The 25,000-nt window shown below is 49.5% G+C and overlaps 1 pseudogene; it reads right to left on the minus strand.

Moving 5' to 3' along the window:
- The window catches only part of LOC115127763 (PR domain zinc finger protein 10-like), a 99,429-nt pseudogene that overhangs the window by 2,731 nt on the left and 71,698 nt on the right, over positions 1-25,000 (minus strand).

Genomic DNA, 25,000 nt, shown 5'->3' on the forward strand with positions numbered 1-25,000 from the left:
CCATTCTAACCAGCCCACCTGGGAAAACACCATTCTAAACCACCACACCTGGGAAAACACCATTCTAACCAGCCCACCTGGGAAAACACCATTCTAACCAGCCCACCTGGGAAAACACCATTCTAACCAGCCCACCTGGGAAAACACCATTCTAACCAGCCCACCTGGGAAAACACCATTCTAAACCACCACACCTGGGAAAACACCATTCTAACCAGCCCACCTGGGAAAACACCATTCTAACCAGCCCACCTGGGAAAACACCATTCTAACCAGCCCACCTGGGAAAACACCATAATAACCAGCCCACCTGGGAAAACACCATTCTAAATCAGCACACCTGGGAAAACACCATTCTAACCAGCCCACCTGGGAAAACACCATTCTAAACCAGCCCACCTGGGAAAACACCATTCTAACCAGCCCACCTGGGAAAACACCATTCTAACCAGCCCACCTGGGAAAACAACATTCTAACCAGCTCACCTGGGAAAACACCATTCTAACCAGCCCACCTGGGAAAACACCATTCTAAATCAGCCCACCTGGGAAAACACCATTCTAAATCAGCCCACCTGGGAAAACACCATTCTAACCAGCCCACCTGGGAAAACACCATTCTAACCAGCCCACCTGGGAAAACACCATTCTAACCAGCACACCTGGGAAAACACCATTCTAAACCACCACACCTGGGAAAACACCATTCTAAACCACGACACCTGGGAAAACACCATTCTAAACCAGCCCACCTGGGAAAACACCATTCTAACCAGCCCACCTGGGAAAACACCATTCTAACCAGCCCACCTGGGAAAACAACATTCTAACCAGCTCACCTGGGAAAACACCATTCTAACCAGCCCACCTGGGAAAACACCATTCTAAATCAGCCCACCTGGGAAAACACCATTCTAAATCAGCCCACCTGGGAAAACACCATTCTAACCAGCCCACCTGGGAAAACACCATTCTAACCAGCCCACCTGGGAAAACACCATTCTAACCAGCACACCTGGGAAAACACCATTCTAAACCACCACACCTGGGAAAACACCATTCTAAACCACGACACCTGGGAAAACACCATTCTAAACCAGCCCACCTGGGAAAACACCATTCTAACCAGCCCACCTGGGAAAACACCATTCTAACCAGCCCACCTGGGAAAACACCATTCTAACCAGCCCACCTGGGAAAACACCATTCTAACCAGCCCACCTGGGAAAACACCATTCTAACCAGCACACCTGGGAAAACACCATTCTAAACCACCACACCTGGGAAAACACCATTCTAAACCACCACACCTGGGAAAACACCATTCTAACCAGCCCACCTGGGAAAACACCATTCTAAACCACCACACCTGGGAAAACACCATTCTAAACCAGCCCACCTGGGAAAACACCATTCTAACCAGCCCACCTGGGAAAACACCATTCTAACCAGCCCACCTGGGAAAACACCATTCTAACCAGCCCACCTGGGAAAACACCATTCTAACCAGCCCACCTGGGAAAACACCATTCTAACCAGCCCACCTGGGAAAACACCATTCTAACCAGCCCACCTGGGAAAACACCATTCTAAACCACCACACCTGGGAAAACACCATTCTAACCAGCCCACCTGGGAAAACACCATTCTAACCAGCCCACCTGGGAAAACACCATTCTAAACCACCACACCTGGGAAAACACCATTCTAACCAGCCCACCTGGGAAAACACCATTCTAACCAGCCCACCTGGGAAAACACCATTCTAAACCACCACACCTGGGAAAACACCATTCTAACCAGCCCACCTGGGAAAACACCATTCTAACCAGCCCACCTGGGAAAACACCATTCTAAACCACCACACCTGGGAAAACACCATTCTAACCAGCCCACCTGGGAAAACACCATTCTAACCAGCCCACCTGGGAAAACACCATTCTAAACCACCACACCTGGGAAAACACCATTCTAACCAGCCCACCTGGGAAAACACCATTCTAACCACCACACCTGGGAAAACACCATTCTAAACCACCACACCTGGGAAAACACCATTCTAACCAGCCCACCTGGGAAAACACCATTCTAACCAGCAGCCACCATACACCAGTTCTTTCAAGAAACGTGTGAAGTTATAGGCCTACTGCTGCATTGGCCTATAAACTATGAGTCCCTGATGTCTTTAGCTGCCCGACAACGTGTCTATATGGCAGGAGGCTGCTGATCTCACATTAGTTGATTTTCAACTTTAAAAAATTATCATTTTAATTAAGATTTTTAGGATTAATTCACCGGACAATGATTTTGATGAACTAAAATGTTAGTTACTAAAATGTTTGTAACCGGAAGGTTGCAAGTTGAAATCCCTTGTGTAAATCTCTTACTAGGGGCGGCAGGTAGCCTAGTGGTTAGGGTGGAGGGGCGGCAGGTAGCCTAGTGGTTAGAGTGGAGGGGCGGCAGGTAGCCTAGTGGTTAGAGTGGAGGGGCGGCAGGTAGCCTAGTGGTTAGGGTGGAGGGGCGGCAGGTAGCCTAGTGGTTAGGGTGGAGGGGCGGCAGGTAGCCTAGTGGTTAGAGTGGAGGGGCGGCAGGGTGGCCTAGTGGTTAGAGTGTAGAGGCGGCAGGGTGGTGGTTAGAGTGGAGGGGTGGAGGGGCGGCAGGGTAGCCTAGTGGTTAGGGTGGAGGGGCGGCAGGTAGCCTAGTGGTTAGAGTGGAGGGGCGGCAGGTAGCCTAGTGGTTAGAGTGTAGAGGCGGCAGGTAGCCTAGTGGTTAGAGTGTAGAGGTGGCAGGTAGCCTAGTGGTTAGAGTGTAGGGGCGGCAGGGTAGCCTAGTGGTTAGAGTGTAGAGGAGGCAGGGTAGCCTAGTGGTTAGAGTGTAGAGGTGGCAGGGTAGCCTAGTGGTTAGAGTGTAGAGGAGGCAGGGTAGCCTAGTGGTTAGTGTAGAGGCAGCAGGGTAGCCTAGTGGTTAGAGTGGAGAGGAGGCAGGGTAGCCTAGGGGTTAGAGTGGAGAGGCGACAGGGTAGCCTAGTGGTTAGAGTGTAGAGGTGGCAGGGTAGCCTAGTGGTTAGAGTGTAGAGGCGGCAGGGTGGCCTAGTGGTTAGAGTGTAGAGGTGGCAGGGTAGCCTAGTGGTTAGAGTGTAGAGGCGGCAGGGTGGCCTAGTGGTTAGAGTGTAGAGGCGGCAGGTAGCCTAGTGGTTAGAGTGGAGGGGCGGCAGGGTAGCCTAGTGGTTAGAGTGGAGGGGCGGCAGGGTGGCCTAGTGGTTAGAGTGTAGAGGCGGCAGGGTGGTGGTTAGAGTGGAGGGGTGGCAGGGTAGCCTAGTGGTTAGGGTGGAGGGGCGGCAGGTAGCCTAGTGGTTAGAGTGGAGGGGCGGCAGGGTAGCCTAGTGGTTAGAGTGGAGGGGCGGCAGGTAGCCTAGTGGTTAGAGTGTAGAGGCGGCAGGGTGGCCTAGTGGTTAGAGTGTAGAGGCGGCAGGGTAGCCTAGTGGTTAGAGTGTAGAGGAGGCAGGGTAGCCTAGTGGTTAGAGTGTAGAGGCGGCAGGGTGGCCTAGTGGTTAGAGTGTAGAGGAGGCAGGGTAGCCTAGTGGTTAGAGTGTAGAGGAGGCAGGGTAGCCTAGTGGTTAGAGTGGAGAGGAGGCAGGGTGGCCTAGTGGTTAGAGTGTAGAGGCGGCAGGGTGGCCTAGTGGTTAGAGTGGAGAGGCGACAGGGTAGCCTAGTGGTTAGAGTGGAGAGGCGGCAGGGTAGCCTAGTGGTTAGAGTGTAGAGGTGGCAGGGTGGCCTAGTGGTTAGAGTGGAGAGGCGACAGGGTAGCCTAGTGGTTAGAGTGGAGAGGCGGCAGGGTAGCCTACTGGTTAGAGTGTAGAGGTGGCAGGGTAGCCTAGTGGTTAGAGTGTAGAGGTGGCAGGGTAGCCTAGTGGTTAGAGCGTAGAGGCGGCAGGTAGTCTAGTGGTTAAAGTGTAGAGGAGGCAGGGTAGCCTAGTGGTTAGAGTGTAGAGGCGGCAGGGTAGCCTAGTGGTTAGAGTGGAGGGGCGGCAGGGTGGCCTAGTGGTTAGAGTGGAGGGGCGGCAGGGTGGCCTAGTGGTTAGAGTGGAGGGGCGGCAGGGTGGCCTAGTGGTTAGAGTGTAGAGGCGGCAGGGTGGTGGTTAGAGTGGAGAGGTGGAGGGGCGGCAGGGTAGCCTAGTGGTTAGGGTGGAGGGGCGGCAGGTAGCCTAGTGGTTAGAGTGGAGGGGCGGCAGGGTAGCCTAGTGGTTAGAATGGAGGGGCGGCAGGGTGGCCTAGTGGTTAGAGTGTAGAGGCGGCAGGGTGGTGGTTAGAGTGGAGGGGTGGAGGGGCGGCAGGGTAGCCTAGTGGTTAGGGTGGAGGGGCGGCAGGTAGCCTAGTGGTTAGAGTGGAGGGGCGGCAGGGTAGCCTAGTGGTTAGAGTGGAGGGGCGGCAGGTAGCCTAGTGGTTAGAGTGTAGAGGCGGCAGGTAGCCTAGTGGTTAGAGTGTAGAGGTGGCAGGGTAGCCTAGTGGTTAGAGTGTAGAGGCGGCAGGGTGGCCTAGTGGTTAGAGTGTAGAGGCGGCAGGGTAGCCTAGTGGTTAGAGTGTAGAGGTGGCAGGGTGGCCTAGTGGTTAGAGTGTAGAGGAGGCAGGGTAGCCTAGTGGTTAGAGTGTAGAGGAGGCAGGGTAGCCTAGTGGTTAGAGTGGAGAGGAGGCAGGGTGGCCTAGTGGTTAGAGTGTAGAGGCGGCAGGGTGGCCTAGTGGTTAGAGTGGAGAGGCGGCAGGTAGCCTAGTGGTTAGAGTGGAGGGGCGGCAGGGTAGCCTAGTGGTTAGAGTGGAGGGGCGGCAGGTAGCCTAGTGGTTAGAGTGTAGAGGCGGCAGGGTAGCCTAGTGGTTAGAGTGTAGAGGCGGCAGGGTGGCCTAGTGGTTAGAGTGTAGAGGCGGCAGGTAGCCTAGTGGTTAGAGTGGAGGGGTGGCAGGGTAGCCTAGTGGTTAGAGTGGAGGGGCGGCAGGGTGGCCTAGTGGTTAGAGTGTAGAGGCGGCAGGGTGGTGGTTAGAGTGGAGGGGTGGAGGGGCGGCAGGGTAGCCTAGTGGTTAGGGTGGAGGGGCGGCAGGTAGCCTAGTGGTTAGAGTGGAGGGGCGGCAGGGTAGCCTAGTGGTTAGAGTGGAGGGGCGGCAGGTAGCCTAGTGGTTAGAGTGTAGAGGTGGCAGGTAGCCTAGTGGTTAGAGTGTAGAGGCGGCAGGGTGGCCTAGTGGTTAGAGTGTAGAGGCGGCAGGGTGGCCTAGTGGTTAGAGTGTAGAGGCGGCAGGGTAGCCTAGTGGTTAGAGTGTAGAGGAGGCAGGGTAGCCTAGTGGTTAGAGTGTAGAGGCGGCAGGGTGGCCTAGTGGTTAGAGTGTAGAGGAGGCAGGGTAGCCTAGTGGTTAGAGTGTAGAGGAGGCAGGGTAGCCTAGTGGTTAGAGTGGAGAGGAGGCAGGGTAGCCTAGGGGTTAGAGTGGAGAGGCGACAGGGTAGCCTAGTGGTTAGAGTGTAGAGGCGGCAGGGTGGCCTAGTGGTTAGAGTGGAGAGGCGACAGGGTGGCCTAGTGGTTAGAGTGTAGAGGCGGCAGGGTGGCCTAGTGGTTAGAGTGTAGAGGCGGCAGGGTAGCCTAGTGGTTAGAGTGTAGAGGTGGCAGGGTGGCCTAGTGGTTAGAGTGTAGAGGTGGCAGGTAGCCTAGTGGTTAGAGTGGAGGGGCGGCAGGGTAGCCTAGTGGTTAGAGTGGAGAGGCGGCAGGGTAGCCTAGTGGTTAGAGTGTAGAGGAGGCAGCGTAGCCTAGTGGTTAGAGTGTAGAGGTGGCAGGTAGCCTAGTGGTTAGAGTGTAGAGGCGGCAGGGTAGCCTAGTGGTTAGAGTGTAGAGGAGGCAGGGTAGCCTAGTGGTTAGAGTGTAGAGGCGGCAGGGTGGCCTAGTGGTTAGAGTGTAGAGGAGGCAGGGTAGCCTAGTGGTTAGAGTGTAGAGGAGGCAGGGTAGCCTAGTGGTTAGAGTGGAGAGGTGGCAGGGTGGCCTAGTGGTTAGAGTGTAGAGGTGGCAGGTAGCCTAGTGGTTAGAGTGGAGGGGCGGCAGGGTAGCCTAGTGGTTAGAGTGGAGCGGCAGGGTAGCCTAGTGGTTAGAGTGTAGAGGAGGCAGCGTAGCCTAGTGGTTAGAGTGTAGAGGAGGCAGCGTAGCCTAGTGGTTAGAGTGTAGAGGTGGCAGGTAGCCTAGTGGTTAGAGTGTAGAGGTGGCAGGTAGCCTAGTGGTTAGAGTGTAGAGGTGGCAGGTAGCCTAGTGGTTAGAGTGTAGAGGTGGCAGGTAGCCTAGTGGTTAGAGTGTAGAGGTGGCAGGTAGCCTAGTGGTTAGAGTGTAGAGGAGGCAGGGTAGCCTAGTGGTTAGAGTGTAGAGGAGGCAGGGTAGCCTAGTGGGTAGAGTGTAGAGGTGGCAGGGTAGCCTAGTGGTTAGAGTGTAGAGGTGGCAGGGTAGCCTAGTGGTTAGAGTGTAGAGGTGGCAGGGTAGCCTAGTGGTTAGAGTGTAGAGGAGGCAGGGTAGCCTAGTGGTTAGAGTGTAGAGGCGGCAGGGTAGCCTAGTGGTTAGAGTGTAGAGGAGGCAGGGTAGCCTAGTGGTTAGAGTGTAGAGGCGGCAGGTAGCCTAGTGGTTAGAGTGTAGAGGCGGCAGGTAGCCTAGTGGTTAGAGTGTAGAGGCGGCAGGTAGCCTAGTGGTTAGAGTGTAGAGGCGGCAGGTAGCCTAGTGGTTAGAGTGTAGAGGCGGCAGGTAGCCTAGTGGTTAGAGTGGAGGGGCGGCAGGGTAGCCTAGTGGTTAGAATGGAGGGGCGGCAGGGTGGCCTAGTGGTTAGAGTGTAGAGGCGGCAGGGTGGTGGTTAGAGTGGAGGGGTGGAGGGGCGGCAGGGTAGCCTAGTGGTTAGGGTGGAGGGGCGGCAGGTAGCCTAGTGGTTAGAGTGGAGGGGCGGCAGGGTAGCCTAGTGGTTAGAGTGGAGGGGCGGCAGGTAGCCTAGTGGTTAGAGTGTAGAGGTGGCAGGGTAGCCTAGTGGTTAGAGTGGAGAGGCGGCAGGGTAGCCTAGTGGTTAGAGTGTAGAGGCGGCAGGGTAGCCTAGTGGTTAGAGTGTAGAGGTGGCAGGGTAGCCTAGTGGTTAGAGTGTAGAGGCGGCAGGGTAGCCTAGTGGTTAGAGTGTAGAGGCGGCAGGTAGCCTAGTGGTTAGAGTGTAGAGGTGGCAGGGTAGCCTAGTGGTTAGAGTGTAGAGGCGGCAGGGTGGCCTAGTGGTTAGAGTGTAGAGGCGGCAGGGTAGCCTAGTGGTTAGAGTGTAGAGGAGGCAGGGTAGCCTAGTGGTTAGAGTGTAGAGGCGGCAGGGTGGCCTAGTGGTTAGAGTGTAGAGGAGGCAGGGTAGCCTAGTGGTTAGAGTGTAGAGGAGGCAGGGTAGCCTAGTGGTTAGAGTGGAGAGGAGGCAGGGTAGCCTAGGGGTTAGAGTGGAGAGGCGACAGGGTAGCCTAGTGGTTAGAGTGTAGAGGCGGCAGGTAGCCTAGTGGTTAGAGTGGAGGGGCGGCAGGGTAGCCTAGTGGTTAGAGTGGAGGGGCGGCAGGTAGCCTAGTGGTTAGAGTGTAGAGGCGGCAGGGTAGCCTAGTGGTTAGAGTGTAGAGGCGGCAGGGTGGCCTAGTGGTTAGAGTGTAGAGGCGGCAGGTAGCCTAGTGGTTAGAGTGGAGGGGTGGCAGGGTAGCCTAGTGGTTAGAGTGGAGGGGCAGCAGGGTGGCCTAGTGGTTAGAGTGTAGAGGCGGCAGGGTGGTGGTTAGAGTGGAGGGGTGGAGGGGCGGCAGGGTAGCCTAGTGGTTAGGGTGGAGGGGCGGCAGGTAGCCTAGTGGTTAGAGTGGAGGGGCGGCAGGGTAGCCTAGTGGTTAGAGTGGAGGGGCGGCAGGTAGCCTAGTGGTTAGAGTGTAGAGGTGGCAGGTAGCCTAGTGGTTAGAGTGTAGAGGCGGCAGAGTGGCCTAGTGGTTAGAGTGTAGAGGCGGCAGGGTAGCCTAGTGGTTAGAGTGTAGAGGAGGCAGGGTAGCCTAGTGGTTAGAGTGTAGAGGCGGCAGGGTGGCCTAGTGGTTAGAGTGCAGAGGAGGCAGGGTAGCCTAGTGGTTAGAGTGTAGAGGAGGCAGGGTAGCCTAGTGGTTAGAGTGGAGAGGAGGCAGGGTAGCCTAGGGGTTAGAGTGGAGAGGCGACAGGGTAGCCTAGTGGTTAGAGTGTAGAGGCGGCAGGGTGGCCTAGTGGTTAGAGTGGAGAGGCGACAGGGTGGCCTAGTGGTTAGAGTGTAGAGGCGGCAGGGTGGCCTAGTGGTTAGAGTGTAGAGGCGGCAGGGTAGCCTAGTGGTTAGAGTGTAGAGGTGGCAGGGTGGCCTAGTGGTTAGAGTGTAGAGGTGGCAGGTAGCCTAGTGGTTAGAGTGGAGGGCGGCAGGGTAGCCTAGTGGTTAGAGTGGAGAGGCGGCAGGGTAGCCTAGTGGTTAGAGTGTAGAGGAGGCAGCGTAGCCTAGTGGTTAGAGTGTAGAGGTGGCAGGTAGCCTAGTGGTTAGAGTGTAGAGGCGGCAGGGTAGCCTAGTGGTTAGAGTGTAGAGGAGGCAGGGTAGCCTAGTGGTTAGAGTGTAGAGGCGGCAGGGTGGCCTAGTGGTTAGAGTGTAGAGGAGGCAGGGTAGCCTAGTGGTTAGAGTGTAGAGGAGGCAGGGTAGCCTAGTGGTTAGAGTGGAGAGGTGGCAGGGTGGCCTAGTGGTTAGAGTGTAGAGGTGGCAGGTAGCCTAGTGGTTAGAGTGGAGGGGCGGCAGGGTAGCCTAGTGGTTAGAGTGGAGAGGCGGCAGGGTAGCCTAGTGGTTAGAGTGTAGAGGAGGCAGCGTAGCCTAGTGGTTAGAGTGTAGAGGAGGCAGCGTAGCCTAGTGGTTAGAGTGTAGAGGTGGCAGGTAGCCTAGTGGTTAGAGTGTAGAGGTGGCAGGTAGCCTAGTGGTTAGAGTGTAGAGGTGGCAGGTAGCCTAGTGGTTAGAGTGTAGAGGTGGCAGGTAGCCTAGTGGTTAGAGTGTAGAGGTGGCAGGTAGCCTAGTGGTTAGAGTGTAGAGGAGGCAGGGTAGCCTAGTGGTTAGAGTGTAGAGGAGGCAGGGTAGCCTAGTGGGTAGAGTGTAGAGGTGGCAGGTAGCCTAGTGGTTAGAGTGTAGAGGTGGCAGGTAGCCTAGTGGTTAGAGTGTAGAGGTGGCAGGGTAGCCTAGTGGTTAGAGTGTAGAGGTGGCAGGGTAGCCTAGTGGTTAGAGTGTAGAGGAGGCAGGGTAGCCTAGTGGTTAGAGTGTAGAGGCGGCAGGGTAGCCTAGTGGTTAGAGTGTAGAGGAGGCAGGGTAGCCTAGTGGTTAGAGTGTAGAGGCGGCAGGTAGCCTAGTGGTTAGAGTGTAGAGGCGGCAGGTAGCCTAGTGGTTAGAGTGTAGAGGCGGCAGGTAGCCTAGTGGTTAGAGTGTAGAGGCGGCAGGTAGCCTAGTGGTTAGAGTGTAGAGGCGGCAGGTAGCCTAGTGGTTAGAGTGTAGAGGCGGCAGGTAGCCTAGTGGTTAGAGTGTAGAGGCGGCAGGTAGCCTAGTGGTTAGAGTGGAGAGGCGGGAGGTAGCCTAGTGGTTAGAGTGTAGAGGCGGCAGGTAGCCTAGTGGTTAGAGTGTAGAGGCGGCAGGTAGCCTAGTGGTTAGAGTGTAGAGGCGGCAGGTAGCCTAGTGGTTAGAGTGCAGAGGCGGCAGGTAGCCTAGTGGTTAGAGTGTAGAGGCGGCAGGTAGCCTAGTGGTTAGAGTGTAGGCGGCAGGTAGCCTAGTGGTTAGAGTGTAGAGGCGGCAGGTAGCCTAGTGGTTAGAGTGTAGAGGCGGCAGGTAGCCTAGTGGTTAGAGTGTAGAGGCGGCAGGTAGCCTAGTGGTTAGAGTGTTGGACTAGTAAACGGAAGGTTGCAATTTCTAAACGGTTCACCCGATATGGATGAAAATACCCCTGAAATTAAAGCTGACCGTCCTGACTTTAACCTCATAGTCATCGTATCATTTCAACAACAAATGGTATCACTCTCCCAATATTTTTTTGAGCTCACTATAGCTTAGAGTAACCATAAGGTGCATTTGAATTAGTCTGGCGCCAACTAAGCAGAACAAATGGAAAGGTCCCAAACACGCCTCCCTACTGGGCCAGGTGAGCTACAGCTCAGGTAAAGCATACCCACTGAGAACCACACCGTTTCTTGACAACCAAGAGAAGTAGCCTCTCTCATAACTCACCGTCTTGACCCCAGCACTGTTGACCCCTGTGACAGGAGTGCTGGCCTCAGCGATCACGTACTGGGTATGCGGCAACGTCATCATCTGGATCTCAGAGGCTAGAGAGAGAGAGAGAGACAGAGAGAGAGAGACAGAGAGAGAGAGAGAGAGAGAGAGAGAGAGGAGAGAGACAGAGAGAGAGAGACAGACAGAGAGAGAGAGAGGAGAGAGACAGAGAGAGAGAGAGAGAGGAGAGAGACAGAGAGCGAGAGAGAGAGGAGAGAGACAGAGAGCGAGAGAGAGAGAGAGACAGAGAGCGAGAGAGAGAGAGGAGAGAGACAGAGAGAGAGAGAGAGAGAGAGAGAGAGAGAGAGGAGAGAGAGAGAGAGAGAGAGGAGAGAGACAGAGAGAGAGAGACAGACAGAGAGAGAGAGAGGAGAGAGACAGAGAGCGAGAGAGAGAGGAGAGAGACAGAGAGCGAGAGAGAGAGGAGAGAGACAGAGAGCGAGAGAGAGAGGAGAGAGACAGAGAGCGAGAGAGAGAGGAGAGAGAGACAGAGAGAGAGAGCGAGAGGAGAGCGAGCGAGAGCGAGAGAGACACAGGAGAGAGAGAGACAGGAGTGAGAGAGACAGGAGTGAGTCAGTCAGTATAATGTCTCTGTCGGTTCAACATACTGTTAAACTATGGCCTGAATCTCTAACCATTTCTCTCCCGATGTGTGCCCTCATTCACTCCGTCTCATTTAATAAGATGGGACAGTCCCTAGAGCTCAACTTGGATTTAATAGGCTGGGATATTCCCTAGAGCTCAACTTGGATTTAATAGTCTGGGATATTCCCTAGAGCTCAACTTGGATTTAATAGGCTGGGACATTCCCTAGAGCTCAACTTGGATTTAATAGGCTGGGATATTCCCTAGAGCTCAACTTGGATTTAATAGGCTGGGATATTCCCTAGAGCTCAACTTGGATTTAATAGGCTGGGATATTCCTAGAGCTCAACTTGGATTTAATAGGCTGGGATATTCCCTAGAGCTCAACTTGGATTTAATAGGCTGGGATATTCCCTAGAGCTCAACTTGGATTTAATAGGCTGGGATATTCCCTAGAGCTCAACTTGGATTTAATAGGCTGGGATATTCCCTAGAGCTCAACTTGGATTTAATAGGCTGGGATATTCCCTAGAGCTCAACTTGGATTTAATAGGCTGGGATATTCCCTAGAGCTCAACTTGGATTTCATAGGCTGGGATATTCCCTAGAGCTCAACTTGGATTTCATAGGCTGGGATATTCCCTAGAGCTCAACTTGGATTTCATAGGCTGGGATATTCCCTAGAGCTCAACTTGGATTTCATAGGCTGGGATATTCCCTAGAGCTCAACTTGGATTTCATAGGCTGGGATATTCCCTAGAGCTCAACTTGGATTTAATAGGCTGGGACATTCCCTAGAGCTCAACTTGGATTTAATAGGCTGGGATATTCCCTAGAGCTCAACTTGGATTTCATAGGCTGGGACATTCCCTAGAGCTCAACTTGGATTTAATAGGCTGGGACATTCCCTAGAGCTCAACTTGGATTTAATAGGCTGGGACATTCCCTAGAGCTCAACTTGGATTTAATAGGCTGGGATATTCCCTAGAGCTCAACTTGATTTCATAGGCTGGGATATTCCTAGAGCTCAACTTCTGATTTAATAGGCTGGGATATTCCCTAGAGCTCAACTTGGATTTCATAGGCTCGGATATTCCCTAGAGCTCAACTTGGATTTAATTGGCTGGGATATTCCCTAGAGCTCAACTTGGATTTCATAGGCTGGGATATTCCCTAGAGCTCAACTTGGATTTAATAGGCTGGGACATTCCCTAGAGCTCAACTTGGATTTAATAGGCTGGGATATTCCCTAGAGCTCAACTTGGATTTCATAGGCTGGGACATTCCCTAGAGCTCAACTTGGATTTAATAGGCTGGGACATTCCCTAGAGCTCAACTTGGATTTAATAGGCTGGGACATTCCCTAGAGCTCAACTTGGATTTAATAGGCTGGGATATTCCCTAGAGCTCAACTTGGATTTCATAGGCTGGGATATTCCCTAGAGCTCAACTTGGATTTAATAGGCTGGGATATTCCCTAGAGCTCAACTTGGATTTAATAGGCTGGGATATTCCCTAGAGCTCAACTTGGATTTCATAGGCTGGGATATTCCCTAGAGCTCAACTTGGATTTCATAGGCTGGGATATTCACTAGAGCTCAACTTGTGTAAACGTCCTCTAACCCTGAACCAATCCAATGCTTTTAAATCCCCGAGTGGGAGCAAAGGACCACTATATTGAAAAAACAGCTGAAGGATGTGTTCCTCTGCCCAGGTGTTGCTGACGCATGCCAGACCTTAAAACGCCTGGTACTTTACATATCAGGTAGCTACGGTGCCTTCGGAAAGTATTCAGACCCCTTGACTTTTTCCACATTTTGTTAAGTTACAGCCTTATTCTAAAACTAATTAATAAATACAAATCCTCAACAATCTACACACAATACCCCATAATGACATCACAATACCCCATAATGACATCACAATACCCCATAATGACATCACAATACCCCATAATGACAAAGCAAAAACAGGTTTATTAAAAAAAAAATCAAATGTATAACAAATAAACAGATACTATATTTACATAAGTATTCAGACGCTTTGCTATGGGACTCAAAATTGAGCTCAGATGCATGCTGTTTCCATTGATCATCCTTGGCCGCAGGGCCAGACAAATTACCAGGACGTGTACTCAGAGCATGCGCTGACCAACTGGGTAAGTGTCTTCACTGACATTTTCGACCTCTCCCCGGCAGAGTCTGTAATACCAACATGTTTTAAGCAGACCACCATAGTCCCTGTGCCCAAGAACACTAAGGTAACCTGCCTAATTGACTACAGACCCGTAGCACTCACGTCCGTAGCCATGAAGTGCTTTGAAAAGCTATTCATGGTCTATTCTATTCATTCATTTGAAAGGCAGGTCATGGCTCACATCAACATCATCATCCCAGAAACCCTAGACCCACTCCAATTTGCATACCAACCCAACAGATCCACAGATGATGCAATCTCTATTGTACTCCAACACTGCCCGTTCCCACCTGGACAAAAGGAACACCTATGTGAGAATGCTATTCATTGACTACAGCTCAGCGTTCAACACCATAGTGCCCTCAAAGCTCATCAATAAGATAAGGATCCTGGGACTAAACACCTCCCTCGGCAACTGGATCCTGGACTTCCTGACGGGCCGCCTCCAGGTGGTGAGGGTAGGTAACAACACATATGCCACGCTGAGCCTCAACACAGGGGCCCATCAGGGGTGTGTGCTTAGTCCCCTCCTGTACTCCCTGTTCACCCATGACTGCATGGCCAGGCACGACTCCAACACCATCATCAAGTTTGCCGATGACACAACAGTGGTAGGCCTGATCACCAACAACTATGAGACAGTCTATAGGGAGGAGGTCAGAGACCTGGTCGTGTGGTGCCAGGACAACAACCTGTCCCTCAACGTGATCAAGACAAAGGAGATGATTGTGGACTAGAGGAAAAGGAGGACCGAGTCCACCCCCATTCTCATCGACGGGGCTGCAGTGGAGCAGGTTGAGATCTTTAATTTCCTTGGTGTCCACATCACCAACAAACTAACATGGTCCAAACACACTAAAACAGTCGTGAAGAGGGCACAACAAAATCTATTCCCCTCCCAGGAGACTGAAAAGATTTGGCATGGGTCCTCAGATCCTCAAAAGGTTCCACAGCTGCCTGGTATGGATCACATTCCAACAGGACAATGACCCTAAGCACACAGCCAAGACAACGCAGGAGTGGCTTCGGGACAAGTCTCTGAATGTCCTTGAGTGACCCAGCCAGAGCCAGGACTTGAACCCAGATCGAACATCTCTGGAGAGACCTGAAAATAGCTGTGCAGCGACGCTCCCCATCCAACCTGACAGACCTGGAGAGGATCTGCAGAGAAGAATGGGAGAAACTCCCAAATACAGGTGTGCCAAGCTTCAAAATGTACAGAGTAAAGGGTCTGAATACTTCTGTAAATGTGATATTTCTGGGGGTTTTATATACATTTGCAAAAGCCCTTAACCTGTTTTAGCTTCGTCATTATGGGGTATTGTGATGTCATTATGGGGTATTGTGATGTCATTATAGGGTATTGTGATGTCATTATAGGGTATTGTGATGTCATTGTGGGGTATTGTGATGTCATTATGGGGTATTGTGATGTCATTATGGGGTACTGTGATGTCATTATGGGGTGTTGTGTGTAGATTGATGAGGGGGGAAAAAAGTTTTAATACATTTTAGAATAAGGCTGTAACGTATCAAAATGTGGAAAAAGTCAAGGGGTCTGAATACTTTCCGAAGGCTCTGTATATTGTATGTTTCTGGTGCATGCAGAGCCCAGCCCAATCCAGGCAGGGGTACTCACGGTATCCTCGGTAGTTCCAGTTGCCGGGGATGTAGGCGTGCTGCACAGAGCCCTGCTGATTGGATGACGTCTGGAGGGCGTGACTCTGGGCCAGGGTCACAGGGGTCAGCTGGGCGGGGCTTAACTCCTGGGTCACCTGGGAGGAAGGGCTTAGAGGCTGACCCTGCAGGAACAACAGAGGACGATTGGTTGATTGTTGGATTGATACAGACCATGTTGAATGCACTATGTAGCTCTGGATAAGAGCATCTGCAGACTGACCAAAATGTCAAACATAAATTCAGTATTTTCTTTAAAGCACAGGTTCAGAGTACTGCAAGGAGTTAGAACCCCTAGTAAGGAGTTAGAACCCCTATAGAACCCCTAGCAAGGAGTTAGAACCCCTAGTAAGGAGTTAGAACCCCTATAGAACCCCTAGTAAGGAGTTAGTATCCCTAGTAAGGAGTTAGTATCCCTAGTAAGGAGTTAGAACCCCTATAGAATCCCTAGTAAGGAGTTAGTATCCCTAGTCAGGAGTTAGTATCCCTAGTCAGGAGTTAGTACCCCTATAGAACCCCTAGTAAGGAGTTAGTATCCCTAGTCAGGAGTTAGTATCCCTAGTCAGGAGTTAGTATCCCTAGTCAGGAGTTAGTATCCCTAGTCAGGAGTTAGTATCCCTAGTCAGGAGTTAGTATCCCTAGTAAGGAGTTAGTATCCCTAGTAAGGAGTTAGAACCCCTAGTAAGGAGTTAGTATCCCTAGTCAGGAGTTAGTATCCCTAGTCAGGAGTTAGTATCCCTAGTCAGGAGTTAGTACCCCTAGTAAGGAGTTAGAATCCCTAGTCAGGAGTTAGTACCCCTAGTAAGGAGTTAGAATCCCTAGTCAGGAGTTAGTACCCCTAGTAAGGAGTTAGAATCCCTAGTCAGGAGTTAGTATCCCTAGTAAGGAGTTAGTACCCCTATAGAACCCCTAGTAAGGAGTTAGAACCCCTATAGAACCCCTAGTAAGGAGTTAAAACCCCTAGTAAGAAGTTAGAACCCCTAGTAAGGAGTTAGTATCCCTAGTAAGGAGTTAGAACCCCTATAGAACCCCTAGTAAGGAGTTAGTATCCCTAGTAAGGAGTTAGAACCCCTAGTAAGAAGTTAGAACCCCTATAGAACCCCTAGTAAGGAGTTAGTATCCCTAGTAAGGAGTTAGAACCCCTATAGAACCCCTAGTAAGGAGTTAGTATCCCTAGTAAGGAGTTAGTATCCCTAGTAAGGAGTTAGTATCCCTAGTCAGGAGTTAGTATCCCTAGTCAGGAGTTAGTATCCCTAGTCAGGAGTTAGTATCCCTAGTAAGGAGTTAGTACCCCTATAGAACCCCTAGTAAGGAGTTAGTATCCCTAGTCAGGAGTTAGTATCCCTAGTCAGGAGTTAGTATCGCTAGTCAGGAGTTAGTATCCCTAGTAAGGAGTTAGTATCCCTAGTCAGGAGTTAGTATCCCTAGTAAGGAGTTAGAACCCTAGTAAGGGAGTTAGAACCCTAGTAAGGAGTTAGTATCCTAGTAAAGAGTTAGTATCCCTAGTAAGGAGTTAGTATCCCTAGTAAGGAGTTAGTATCCCTAGTAAGGAGTTAGTATCCCTAGTAAGGAGTTAGTATCCCTAGTCAGGAGTTAGTATCCCTAGTCAGGAGTTAGTATCCCTAGTAAGGAGTTAGTACCCCTAGTAAGGAGTTAGTACCCCTAGTAAGGAGTTAGTACCCTAGTAAGGAGTTAGTATCCCTAGTAAGGAGTTAGTATCCCTAGTAAGGAGTTAGAACCCTATAGAACCCCTAGTAAGGAGTTAGTATCCCTAGTAAAGAGTTAGTATCCCTAGTAAGGAGTTAGTACCCCTAGTAAGGAGTTAGTATCCCTAGTCAGGAGTTAGTATCGCTAGTCAGGAGTTAGTATCCCTAGTAAGGAGTTAGTATCCCTAGTCAGGAGTTAGTATCCCTAGTAAGGAGTTAGAACCCCTAGTAAGGAGTTAGAACCCCTAGTAAGGAGTTAGTATCCCTAGTAAAGAGTTAGTATCCCTAGTAAGGAGTTAGTATCCCTAGTAAGGAGTTAGTATCCCTAGTAAGGAGTTAGTATCCCTAGTAAGGAGTTAGTATCCCTAGTCAGGAGTTAGTATCCCTAGTAAGGAGTTAGTATCCCTAGTAAGGAGTTAGTATCCCTAGTAAGGGAGTTAGTACCCCTAGTAAGGAGTTAGTACCCCTAGTAAGGAGTTAGTACCCCTAGTAAGGAGTTAGTATCCCTAGTAAGGAGTTAGTATCCCTAGTAAGGAGTTAGAACCCCTATAGAACCCCTAGTAAGGAGTTAGTATCCCTAGTAAAGAGTTAGTATCCCTAGTAAGGAGTTAGTACCCCTAGTAAGGAGTTAGTACCCCTAGTAAGGAGTTAAATGCCCTAGTAAGGAGTTAGTACCCCTAGTAAGGAGTTAGTACCCCTAGTCAGGAGTTAGTATCGCTAGTCAGGAGTTAGTATCCCTAGTAAGGAGTTAGTATCCCTAGTCAGGAGTTAGTATCCCTAGTCAGGAGTTAGTATCGCTAGTCAGGAGTTAGTATCGCTAGTCAGGAGTTAGTATCCCTATAGAACCCCTAGTAAGGAGTTAGTATCCCTAGTCAGGAGTTAGAATCCCTAGTCAGGAGTTAGTACCCCTAGTAAGGAGTTAGAATCCCTAGTCAGGAGTTAGTACCCCTAGTAAGGAGTTAGAATCCCTAGTCAGGAGTTAGTATCCCTAGTAAGGAGTTAGTACCCCTATAGAACCCCTAGTAAGGAGTTAGAACCCCTATAGAACCCCTAGTAAGGAGTTAAAACCCCTAGTAAGAAGTTAGAACCCCTAGTAAGGAGTTAGTATCCCTAGTAAGGAGTTAGAACCCCTATAGAACCCCTAGTAAGGAGTTAGTATCCCTAGTAAGGAGTTAGAACCCCTATAGAACCCTAGTAAGGAGTTAGAACCCTAGTAAGAAGTTAGAACCACTATAGAACCCCTAGTAAGGAGTTAGTATCCCTAGTAAGGAGTTAGAACCCTATAGAACCCTAGTAAGGAGTTAGTATCCCTAGTAAGGAGTTAGTATCCCTAGTAAGGAGTTAGTATCCTAGTCAGGAGTTAGTATCCCTAGTCAGGAGTTAGTATCCCTAGTCAGGAGTTAGTATCCCTAGTAAGGAGTTAGTACCCCTATAGAACCCCTAGTAAGGAGTTAGTATCCCTAGTCAGGAGTTAGTATCCCTAGTCAGGAGTTAGTATCGCTTAGTCAGGAGTTAGTATCCCTAGTAAGGAGTTAGTATCCCTAGTCAGGAGTTAGTATCCCTAGTAAGGAGTTAGAACCCCTAGTAAGGAGTTAGAACCCCTAGTAAGGAGTTAGTATCCCTAGTAAAGAGTTAGTATCCCTAGTAAGGAGTTAGTATCCCTAGTAAGGAGTTAGTATCCCTAGTAAGGAGTTAGTATCCCTAGTAAGGAGTTAGTATCCCTAGTCAGGAGTTAGTATCCCTAGTAAGGAGTTAGTATCCCTAGTAAGGAGTTAGTATCCCTAGTAAGGAGTTAGTACCCTAGTAAGGAGTTAGTACCCCTAGTAAGGAGTTAGTACCCCTAGTAAGGAGTTAGTATCCCTAGTAAGGAGTTAGTATCCCTAGTAAGGAGTTAGAACCCCTATAGAACCCCTAGTAAGGAGTTAGTATCCCTAGTAAAGAGTTAGTATCCCTAGTAAGGAGTTAGTACCCCTAGTAAGGAGTTAGTATCCCTAGTCAGGAGTTAGTATCGCTAGTCAGGAGTTAGTATCCCTAGTAAGGAGTTAGTATCCCTAGTCAGGAGTTAGTATCCCTAGTAAGGAGTTAGAACCCTAGTAAGGAGTTAGAACCCTAGTAAGGAGTTAGTATCCCTAGTAAAGAGTTAGTATCCCTAGTAAGGAGTTAGTATCCCTAGTAAGGAGTTAGTATCCCTAGTAAGGAGTTAGTATCCCTAGTAAGGAGTTAGTATCCCTAGTCAGGAGTTAGTATCCCTAGTAAGGAGTTAGTATCCCTAGTAAGGAGTTAGTATCCCTAGTAAGGAGTTAGTACCCCTAGTAAGGAGTTAGTACCCCTAGTAAGGAGTTAGTACCCCTAGTAAGGAGTTAGTATCCCTAGTAAGGAGTTAGTATCCCTAGTAAGGAGTTAGAACCCCTATAGAACCCCTAGTAAGGAGTTAGTATCCCTAGTAAAGAGTTAGTATCCCTAGTAAGGAGTTAGTACCCCTAGTAAGGAGTTAGTACCCCTAGTAAGGAGTTAGTACCCCTAGTAAGGAGTTAGTACCCCTAGTAAGGAGTTAGAACCCCTAGTAAGAAGTTAGAACCCCTATAGAACCCCTAGTAAGGAGTTAGTATCCCTAGTAAGGAGTTAGAACCCCTATAGAACCCCTAGTAAGGAGTTAGTATCCCTAGTAAGGAGTTAGTATCCCTAGTAAGGAGTTTATCCTAGTCAGGAGTTAGTATCCCTAGTCAGGAGTTAGTATCCCTAGTCAGGAGTTAGTATCCCTAGTAAGGAGTTAGTACCCTATAGAACCCCTAGTAAGGAGTTAAGTCCCTAGTCAGGAGTTAGTATCCTAGTCAGGAGTTAGTATCGCTAGTCAGGGAGTTAGTATCCTAGTAAGGAGTTAGTATCCCTAGTCAGAGTTAGTATCCCTAGTAAGGAGTTAGAACCCTAGTAAGGAGTTAGAACCCTAGTAAGGAGTTAGTATCCCTAGTAAAGAGTTAGTATCCCTAGTAAGGAGTTAGTATCCCTAGTAAGGAGTTAGTATCCCTAGTAAGGAGTTAGTATCCCTAGTCAGGAGTTAGTATCCCTAGTCAGGAGTTAGTATCCCTAGTAAGGAGTTAGTACCCCTAGTAAGGAGTTAGTACCCCTAGTAAGGAGTTAGTACCCCTAGTAAGGAGTTAGTATCCCTAGTAAGGAGTTAGTATCCCTAGTAAGGAGTTAGAACCCCTATAGAACCCCTAGTAAGGAGTTAGTATCCCTAGTAAAGAGTTAGTATCCCTAGTAAGGAGTTAGTACCCCTAGTAAGGAGTTAGTATCCCTAGTCAGGAGTTAGTATCGCTAGTCAGGAGTTAGTATCCCTAGTAAGGAGTTAGTATCCCTAGTCAGGAGTTAGTATCCCTAGTAAGGAGTTAGAACCCCTAGTAAGGAGTTAGAACCCCTAGTAAGGAGTTAGTATCCCTAGTAAAGAGTTAGTATCCCTAGTAAGGAGTTAGTATCCCTAGTAAGGAGTTAGTATCCCTAGTAAGGAGTTAGTATCCCTAGTAAGGAGTTAGTATCCCTAGTCAGGAGTTAGTATCCCTAGTAAGGAGTTAGTATCCCTAGTAAGGAGTTAGTATCCCTAGTAAGGAGTTAGTACCCCTAGTAAGGAGTTAGTACCCCTAGTAAGGAGTTAGTACCCCTAGTAAGGAGTTAGTATCCCTAGTAAGGAGTTAGTATCCCTAGTAAGGAGTTAGAACCCCTATAGAACCCCTAGTAAGGAGTTAGTATCCCTAGTAAAGAGTTAGTATCCCTAGTAAGGAGTTAGTACCCCTAGTAAGGAGTTAGTACCCCTAGTAAGGAGTTAGTACCCCTAGTAAGGAGTTAGTACCCCTAGTAAGGAGTTAGTACCCCTAGTCAGGAGTTAGTATCGCTAGTCAGGAGTTAGTATCCCTAGTAAGGAGTTAGTATCCCTAGTCAGGAGTTAGTATCCCTAGTCAGGAGTTAGTATCGCTAGTCAGGAGTTAGTATCGCTAGTCAGGAGTTAGTATCCCTATAGAACCCCTAGTAAGGAGTTAGTATCCCTAGTCAGGAGTTAGAATCCCTAGTCAGGAGTTAGTACCCCTAGTAAGGAGTTAGAATCCCTAGTCAGGAGTTAGTACCCCTAGTAAGGAGTTAGAATCCCTAGTCAGGAGTTAGTATCCCTAGTAAGGAGTTAGTACCCCTATAGAACCCCTAGTAAGGAGTTAGAACCCCTATAGAACCCCTAGTAAGGAGTTAAAACCCCTAGTAAGAAGTTAGAACCCCTAGTAAGGAGTTAGTATCCCTAGTAAGGAGTTAGAACCCCTATAGAACCCCTAGTAAGGAGTTAGTATCCCTAGTAAGGAGTTAGAACCCCTATAGAACCCCTAGTAAGGAGTTAGAACCCCTAGTAAGAAGTTAGAACCACTATAGAACCCCTAGTAAGGAGTTAGTATCCCTAGTAAGGAGTTAGAACCCCTATAGAACCCCTAGTAAGGAGTTAGTATCCCTAGTAAGGAGTTAGTATCCCTAGTAAGGAGTTAGTATCCCTAGTCAGGAGTTAGTATCCCTAGTCAGGAGTTAGTATCCCTAGTCAGGAGTTAGTATCCCTAGTAAGGAGTTAGTACCCCTATAGAACCCCTAGTAAGGAGTTAGTATCCCTAGTCAGGAGTTAGTATCCCTAGTCAGGAGTTAGTATCGCTAGTCAGGAGTTAGTATCCCTAGTAAGGAGTTAGTATCCCTAGTCAGGAGTTAGTATCCCTAGTAAGGAGTTAGAACCCCTAGTAAGGAGTTAGAACCCCTAGTAAGGAGTTAGTATCCCTAGTAAAGAGTTAGTATCCCTAGTAAGGAGTTAGTATCCCTAGTAAGGAGTTAGTATCCCTAGTAAGGAGTTAGTATCCCTAGTAAGGAGTTAGTATCCCTAGTCAGGAGTTAGTATCCCTAGTAAGGAGTTAGTATCCCTAGTAAGGAGTTAGTATCCCTAGTAAGGAGTTAGTACCCCTAGTAAGGAGTTAGTACCCCTAGTAAGGAGTTAGTACCCCTAGTAAGGAGTTAGTATCCCTAGTAAGGAGTTAGTATCCCTAGTAAGGAGTTAGAACCCCTATAGAACCCCTAGTAAGGAGTTAGTATCCCTAGTAAAGAGTTAGTATCCCTAGTAAGGAGTTAGTACCCCTAGTAAGGAGTTAGTATCCCTAGTCAGGAGTTAGTATCGCTAGTCAGGAGTTAGTATCCCTAGTAAGGAGTTAGTATCCCTAGTCAGGAGTTAGTATCCCTAGTAAGGAGTTAGAACCCCTAGTAAGGAGTTAGAACCCCTAGTAAGGAGTTAGTATCCCTAGTAAAGAGTTAGTATCCCTAGTAAGGAGTTAGTATCCCTAGTAAGGAGTTAGTATCCTAGTAAGGAGTTAGTATCCCTAGTAAGGAGTTAGTATCCTAGTCAGGAGTTAGTATCCCTAGTAAGGAGTTAGTATCCCTAGTAAGGAGTTAGTATCCCTAGTAAGGAGTTAGTACCCCTAGTAAGGAGTTAGTACCCCTAGTAAGGAGTTAGTACCCCTAGTAAGGAGTTAGTATCCCTAGTAAGGAGTTAGTATCCCTAGTAAGGAGTTAGAACCCCTATAGAACCCCTAGTAAGGAGTTAGTATCCCTAGTAAAGAGTTAGTATCCCTAGTAAGGAGTTAGTACCCCTAGTAAGGAGTTAGTACCCCTAGTAAGGAGTTAGTACCCCTAGTAAGGAGTTAGTACCCCTAGTAAGGAGTTAGTACCCCTAGTAAGGAGTTAGTACCCCTAGTAAGGAGTTAGTATCCCTAGTCAGGAGTTAGTATCGCTAGTCAGGAGTTAGTATCCCTAGTAAGGAGTTAGTATCCCTAGTCAGGAGTTAGTATCCCTAGTCAGGAGTTAGTATCGCTAGTCAGGAGTTAGTATCCCTAGTAAGGAGTTAGTACCCCTATAGAACCCCTAGTAAGGAGTTAGTATCCCTAGTCAGGAGTTAGTATCCCTAGTCAGGAGTTAGTATCGCTAGTCAGGAGTTAGTATCCCTAGTAAGGAGTTAGTATCCCTAGTCAGGAGTTAGTATCCCTAGTAAGGAGTTAGAACCCCTAGTAAGGAGTTAGAACCCCTAGTAAGGAGTTAGTATCCCTAGTAAAGAGTTAGTATCCCTAGTAAGGAGTTAGTATCCCTAGTAAGGAGTTAGTATCCCTAGTAAGGAGTTAGTATCCCTAGTAAGGAGTTAGTATCCCTAGTAAGGAGTTAGTATCCCTAGTCAGGAGTTAGTATCCCTAGTAAGGAGTTAGTATCCCTAGTAAGGAGTTAGTACCCCTAGTAAGGAGTTAGTACCCCTAGTAAGGAGTTAGTACCCCTAGTAAGGAGTTAGTATCCCTAGTAAGGAGTTAGTATCCCTAGTAAGGAGTTAGAACCCCTATAGAACCCCTAGTAAGGAGTTAGTATCCCTAGTAAAGAGTTAGTATCCCTAGTAAGGAGTTAGTACCCCTAGTAAGGAGTTAGTACCCCTAGTAAGGAGTTAGTACCCCTAGTAAGGAGTTAGTACCCCTAGTAAGGAGTTAGTACCCCTAGTAAGGAGTTAGTACCCCTAGTAAGGAGTTAGTATCCCTAGTCAGGAGTTAGTATCCCTAGTCAGGAGTTAGTATCCCTAGTCAGGAGTTAGTATCCCTAGTCAGGAGTTAGTATCCCTAGTAAGGAGTTAGTATCCCTAGTAAGGAGTTAGTACCCCTAGTAAGGAGTTAGTACCCCTAGTAAGGAGTTAGTACCCCTAGTAAGGAGTTAGTATCCCTAGTAAGGAGTTAGTACCCCTAGTAAGGAGTTAGAACCCCTAGTCAGGAGTTAGTATCCCTAGTCAGGAGTTAGTACCCCTATAGAACCCCTAGTAAGGAGTTAGAACCCCTATAGAACCCCTATTAAGGAGTTAGAACCCATATAGAACCCCTAGTAAGGAGTTAGAACCCCTATAGAACCCCTAGTAAGGAGTTAGAACCCCTAGTAAGGTGTTAGATCCCCTAGTAAGTCATTAGAACCCCTAGTAAGGAGGTATTATTCTATCTTGACAAATGACAGCGGCCAAGGCGGCCCTGTGAAGAGACTAGTGTTTACCTGCGTGTTCTGTCCTGCCTCTGACACCTGTATGTGTTGCACCTGTATGGAGTGTTGGCTGTAACCATGGGGATCATGGAGCTGGGAAACATCCACGGTGGAATGCTGGGAGGGGGAGAGCCCGCCTGGGGAGGAAGAAGAAGCCAGAGACACACAGATCAGGTACATCATGTTTTACATGGGGGTTAGGGTCTAGGGGTTAGGCTCCAGGGTTAGGGTCTAGGGGTTAGGTCTAGGGGTTAGGCTCCAGGGGTTAGGGTCTAGGGGTTAGGTCTAGGGTTAGGGTCTAGGGGTTAGGCTCCAGGGTTAGGCTCAGGGTTAGGCTCAGGGTTAGGGTCTAGGGGTTAGGTCTAGGGGTTAGGGTCTAGGTTCAGGGGTTAGGATCTAGGGTTAGAATCTAGGGGTTAGAATCTAGGGTTAGAATCTAGGGGTTAGTGTCCAGGGGTTAGGGTCTAGAGGTTAGGGTCTAGGGGTTAGGCTCAGGGTTAGGGTCTAGGGGTTAGGGTCTAGGGTTAGGGTCCAGGGGTTAGGGTCTAGGGTTAGGGTCTAGGGGTTAGGCTCCAGGGGTTAGAGTCTAGGGTTAGGGTCTAGGGGTTAGGTCGGTCTAGGGGTTAGGGTCTAGGGTTAGGGTCTAGGCTCCAGGGGTTAGGCTCCAGGGTTAGGGTCTAGGGGTTAGGGTCCAGGGGTTAGGGTCTAGAGGTTAGGGTCTAGGGGTTAGGGTCTAGGGGTTAGGGTCTAGGGGTTAGGGTTAGGGGTTAGAGTCTAGGGGTTAGTGTCTAGGGGTTAGGGTCTAGGGTTAGGGTCTAGGGTCCAGGGGTTAGGATCTAGGGGTTAGGTCTAGGGGTTAGGGTCCAGGGGTTAGGGTCTAGGGGTTAGGGTCTAGGGGTTAGGGTCCAGGGGTTAGGGTCTAGGGGTTAGGGTCTAGGGGTTAGGGTCCAGGGGTTAGGGTCCAGGGGTTAGGGTCTAGGGGTTAGAGTCTAGGATCCAGGGATTAGGGTCTAGGGGTTAGGGTCTAGGGGTCCAGGGGTTAGGGTCTAGGGTCCAGGGGTTAGGGTCCAGTGGTTAGGGTCTAGGGGTTAGGGTCTAGGGGTTAGGGTCTAGGGGTTAGTGTCTAGGGGTTAGAGTCTATAGGGGTTAGAGTCTATAGGGGTTAGAGTCTAGGGGTTAGGGTCTAGGGGTTAGGGTCTAGGGTCTAGGGGTTAGGGTCCAGGGGTTAGGGTCCAGGGGTTAGGGTCCAGGGGTTAGGGTCCAGGGGTTAGAGTCTAGGGGTTAGGGTCTAGGGGTTAGGGTCTAGGGGGTTAGGGTTAGGGTCCAGGGGTTAGGGTCTAGAGGTTTGGGTCCAGGGGTTAGGGTCTAGGGGTTAGGGTCCAGGGGTTAGGGTCTAGGGGTTAGGGTCCAGGGGTTAGGGTCCAGGGGTTAGGGTCTAGAGGTTTGGTCCAGGGTTAGAGTCTAGGGGTCTAGGGG

Source organism: Oncorhynchus nerka, linkage group LG14 (assembly GCF_034236695.1).
Source record: "Oncorhynchus nerka isolate Pitt River linkage group LG14, Oner_Uvic_2.0, whole genome shotgun sequence".
In the NCBI taxonomy this organism is placed as follows: Eukaryota; Metazoa; Chordata; class Actinopteri; order Salmoniformes; family Salmonidae; genus Oncorhynchus; species Oncorhynchus nerka.